Below are 6,000 nucleotides of genomic sequence, written 5' to 3' on the forward strand. Positions count from 1 at the left end.
CCAGTAACAAGCAGGAAGACTAGCTTTAGACTGAGTACTGGCCAGTAATTTGGATGTTTAACTAAATGATTGGCTGCCAAATTGACAGGTCATCCACACAGAACTAGCCACTATTCCATGAATTTTCATGACCAGGATCACAATGGTTCATTTGCATGTGTGAAATTCTGCTGTGAAGCTGGCTTTTGAACTGGCTAGCTCAGCCAAAGATGTGTTTCACAGTGCCATGCATTAGTGCCCCAGAAATACCATCACATTGAGGCTAGCATAGATCTTCCCAAACACTTCTATTTAAACATGATCTATAGCTAGGAGGACTGATCAACAAAGATGGTAATGACTGGAAGGTAAAGAAAACAGGGGAAAGTCAAAACATTAGAAAACTAAGATTAGTGCCAAAAATGAGTATTTGGATGAGGAGAGAGGTTAAGTCTGTAGGTCTCAAGAAAAGTTTTGCATTTGTGTATGACCACTGCTAAGCATCACTTCTTATGAAGTGAGTATCCAGTAAATATTGGATCAGCATGTAATCAGGATTAACAAATAGCTGTTAACCACCATTTCTATATAATATAATGAGACAAACACAAGGACCACAAACACAAGCCCCATGAGACAAAGTCTCTCCCTTAAGGAATTTACGATCTAGTCACAGGTGAAAAAACATGAGACAAAAAAATAAAAATCATAATAACCTACATTTATTACAAACTTACCATGTGCCAGTTATCTTGCAACAAGATTGTGCTATAGCAGTGATGTAATGAATATTTCAAAGATGAGGAAATGTAAGCTTAGAGTGGTTATATCATTGCCCGGGGGAATGGAGCTAGGAAGTGGCTTTGAACCAGGTAGTCTACCTTTAGACAAATATTCTTAGTTCCTCCATATCAAAGAGATAAGAAGCCCAAAATATATTTATTGCAAACTTATAATAGAAATACAATATAATTATCTAGTAATATAAAATTTAATAATTGAGCATGGGAATATTTATGTGATGAAATATTATGAAGACGTTTAAAATCTATTGTGTATGAATACCATGACAAGATTCACTTAGCTGAGGGGAAAAAAGGTTATGATAGGTACAGTACGATGCCATTGTTGTTATATATACTATAATATGTATGTACACACCCAACAGAATATTAGCGATGGTTATCCTTGGGTTGTGAGATTATCAGTAATTAACTTTCTCCCATCGTGCCTGGCGCATCCCCAAGTTTTTGCTTGGAGCATTTGTTACTTTTATAATTAGAAAAAGCCCAAATACAATTTTAAAAATGTGTAAGTGGTAATTTAAGATTATATATGGTAATTGATACAGACAATAAGATATGAGAAATTTCAAATGACTTCATGTTAAACAAGGGCCTGAAGGAATCAGGAGAGGCTCCAGGATGGCGATAGCTCGTGATAGAAAGGCAGGTAAAGAAGGAAGAAAGGCATCCAGGCAAGCATGTAACATAAGCAAAGACCCAGAGGCAGAAATTGGAAAAATGCATTTGGGGATTAAGACCTGTTTGCTACAATGAAGAGTTCCAGAAGAGGAAGGATCAGAGAAATCATTGACCATTGACTTTACATCTTTTGTGGATCATCTTTTGAAAGGTAGAACTAAATAAAACTTGGATGACCGCATGTGACAACATTTCTAAGACACAAAAGCATAGAGCACCAGACTTGTCCTTTGGCTTAGACACCTGGTTAACAGGCCAGCTTCACAGTGGAATTTCACACATGAGAAGATAGGTAAGGGCCAAATTTGGAAAGGCCTGAAATGCTGAGCAAGTTGGACTTTATCCTGAGGGCAGTAGGGAACCTCTGAAGTTTTAAGCAGGGGGGTAATGAGAGCAAAAACGTTTAGTAAAATTAATCTGACAGTACTGGGTAAGTGGGTTGGACGGGAAACAATCTTTCATATGCTCTTTTCATATGCTTCTTTATGTTGATTTTTTTTTCTGTGAAGATCCTATTTCTCTCAATTAGGATTATAAACTCCTTGAGAAGAAAAACTATATCTTGTATTTCTTTGTATCTCTGGCATTTCTGAGCAATAGAGGAAGCATTAAACAGTTTTTAAAGGTGCCAGTTTTGGATTCAGAGTCCTCTGTGGGACTCCCATCTCCTTAAAGGAGTAAGCCGATCTTTCTAAACCTCAGTGTGTTTGCCTGTAAAATGGGGACAGTAATACCCACTTCTTAGGTCTATGGTGAAGATTAACTGAGAATGTGAGACTGTGTGTACAAAGCCCTTAGAGTGGAAGTATGTACTAGGTGGTATCTACTGTTCCGGCAATTACTATCGTGCCCAAAAAAGTTATCAAGATGAGTTTGTTATTGAAGATGATGACGTTGATGTTTGATTTTGACCCTCTAACTCAGACATGGAGTGGAAGAGTGTGAGTCAAATATAACTTAGAAGCCAATTACTCTATGGGCAAGGTTGGACACTGGAAAGATTCGAAAGGCAAAGATTGACGCACTGAACCTAATATGTGCAGAACCAAGCTGGGTAGGGGTTTGTAAGCCAAAACAAGTCTTGAGCAAGTTAAAAAGAGATAGCTGGCTGGCATGGGCTTGCTGTAATAATAAGTAGTGTTTGTGAGAGGAGTGGACCATATTCCCATGCACAGGAATGAATGATGGCTGTTCTGGCAGCAGCTCATCCAAAGAAACCTTCCCATTAAGTTTATGCTAACCAATACTATCACATCACCTAACTTCACAGTGTCCCCTACATGTTGTTAGAACAGGCAGATACCTCCATGGCTTAGACTAAAATCCCGAGCTCTTTGAGAGAGAACAGATTCTAAGTCTTAGACAAGAAATGCACAAGATGACTCTGGAGCAGCTCATTGTCCCAAAAGACAAGAAAGCCATCAATGTGACTGTGTCAAAAGGACACAAGAGGCAAATTGAAGAGACTCCTGCTGCCCTAAGATGGGATAATTTAAGCACTAAAATGTATAAAAATTGCAATGGATTGAAAGATATCAAATATATTTTTAAAAATCAAGTAATAACACTAACAAAAGAAATAAAAATTCACTGCTCACCAAAAAGAGCATACTTAGAAAACAAAGCAATACTCTGAAAATTGATGTATAAAGGAAACAAACCAAGTATTTATTCTGACTCTCTTGTATCGTAGTATTTTAGGATAACCAAAGAGTTGATGAGGAAATAAGTTTTCTAGAATTCCAACTGAGAAATGCAGAAGGAAAATTTTACACATACTCAAAAGTAGATAGAATAGTATAATAAAGCTCCAAGTATTCATCGCCTAGTTTGAACAAGTACCAACATTTTTCTAATCTTATTTCATCTCTCTGCCACATTTTTTTGCTTAAGTTTTTTAAAGCAAATCCAGACATCATCTCATTTCATCCATAATTTTTCTTTAAAGATACCTGAAAAGCTACTGTTACACAGTCATAGCATCCGTAAATTACACTGAAGTTAAAATAAAACTATATCCGATAGAAGTAGCTTTTCATTAATTATCTCACCTAACCATCTAATCAACTCATGGAACATTGAAGAAGTATAAAAGGTGCATCAGTTTTCATCAGCAAGGTTGGGGGAGGGTACCATGACTGACCACTACTCTCAAAAATGGACTTGGTACCTAAAGAAGCAATAGAGGCCACTAGAAATTATTCTCATGGACCCAAGTTGACAGCCTCTAATGCATTTTAACTTACCCGACAATAGAGAGGAGCTTTATTTACCTTTCTAAGTAAATCTGGGACCTGAGAATATTCTTGCTCTCCCCACCACGAGGTGACCCTCAAGGATATCTATGAAGCAATTAAAAAGAGAGGTCAAAAAAAGGACAAATTTAATCTCATAAATTTTCCTTCAGATGATCTAATCTCTTCTTTCCCCTTAGACGAGTTATTTAAAACTTCCACTCTACAGAGAACAGATTGGTGGTTACTGCAGAGGAAAGGGGTGGGGGAGAACAAGAGGAGTAAAGGGACACGTGTGTGTGGTGATGGATGGAAACTAGACTTCCGGTGGTAAACGCTATGCAGTCTATACAGAAGCCAAAATATAATGATGTACACCTGAAATTTACATAACGTTATAAACCAATGTGACTTCAATAAAATAAATAAATAAAATAAAGTAGTTACTGATTAAAAAAAACCTTCTAAGAATAAATCAACTCTCCCAGGTGAGCACAAAGTGACTTACAGAACTGCCCTCTAGATCCATCAAATTGATTTTTTTGTTAGCTTTTAAATTCTTCAAAATCCTGAGGAAGGCTTCAAAAAAAGCCTGCAGCATTACAGTTGCTGCTGTTATCACTGTTATTCTGGCCAATATCTGTACGTTTTAAAGCCAGCAGGTTGACATTCCAATGAATTGAACAAAATGATGTCTCAGCAGTAAATGAGAGAAAACATGCATCTACCTATGCTAATGTAAAATTTTATTTTTTCCGTTGATTCAAGTTCATAATTTCCGTCTCAGTTTTTTTTATCTTATGTTTTCAATATCATGGATACAGCTTTAAAAAACCCTTTCTTGCCTATTCTTATTTATCTCTAAATTTTGTTCTTTGTCTGTCTTCCATATAAAAAACTCTATTCCCAATCAGTACTGAAAGACAAAACACTGTCTACATACTTCCAGAAAAAGCAATTTCATACATTTCTCAGTGTGCTGATAGTGTCCAACCTGAAGGTCTGAATACCAGACTTTTACACAGAAAGAGAGGAAAGGCAGCCACATATCCTCTACGAGACAACTAGAAAGGTCATTTCCCCTAAAATATTTTCCCTATTTTTATGGTATGAGGCCTGAAATTCACATAGAGTCACTCTGTGGAGGTAAATGAGAAAGATCTTTCAAAATGAAATGCGTTACTTGTTAATGGCCTGGTTACATTAACATGGCAGCCCAGATTGGCCTTTCTGACCAGGAGGCAATAAGGCTGCTTCATCTTTAAGGCAAAGTTGGTGCAGCAGGAGCTACTAGGAGTGGTACTTAGAGTGGGAACCGGAGGGGGGTCTCTCGCACCCCAAACCAACACGAAAACTCAGCACTGGGATAGATGAATGAGGTGATGGGGGGATGGATGTCAAGACACATATCACTCGCTCAACAAACACATGGCAGAAACACTGCTCTAGCTACTCTGAGAGACAACAAAATGAAATAGATCCTGAGAAAAATAAGTCTTGACTAATTCACAAGACTCAGCCTTGGTTAGTTAGCCAACCATCCAAAATTTTATGAGTATATTTCTTAATGTTACTCGTGTTGCTTCATGTTTTCCCCACTTTCACTTGATATCTTTTGCAAAACTTTGTTAAGACACACACATATATACATCTACATGTATATGCATACAAAAATATATATGAATCAATGTGTGTATGTAAATAAAATAAAATTGTAACTCTATTTTTACTGTTTTTCTTTTGTGAAATTGTAGTAGGGATGCTGAGTACTAAATAATATGACTGTCAATCTCTTAGAGTTGAAACTCCACTCTGTAAAGATGTCTTTCATGGAAAGTATAGATGAGGGACCAAATACATGAGTCAAAGAGAGGCAGCTTTTAAATCCAGAGCAAAGTCTGAAATGGAAAATCTGGAAGTTAAAGAAGTACTGTGTGGTCAAAGAGCAATAGGTACAGTTGTAGAATAGAAAACCCACCAGCTCTGGTCAAATAAACTTAGCTTTGACTTCTACTTCTGTTGCCTACTGGCTGTGTGACCTGCCACAAGTCGTCTCCAAGTCGTAGTCTCCTCAACTGTAACAGGGGTGAGAGTATCCACCTCAAAGAGTTGCTGTGAGCACTGATGAAATAGTGTACAGGGAGTCCTCAACATGCAATATGTCCTCCGTAAGTGACAGTTGTTGTTTTTTCCACTCTTATGTCAGGAATAAAAAAAGAAGGAGCCGCCAACCCTGGAGGAACAGAGGAGAAACATTTGAGTTAGTGCACAGATGTTTTCCCTCCTATTTCCACATTCCACAC

This window comes from Equus asinus, chromosome 4, assembly GCF_041296235.1.
Source record: "Equus asinus isolate D_3611 breed Donkey chromosome 4, EquAss-T2T_v2, whole genome shotgun sequence".
Classification (NCBI taxonomy): Eukaryota; Metazoa; Chordata; class Mammalia; order Perissodactyla; family Equidae; genus Equus; species Equus asinus.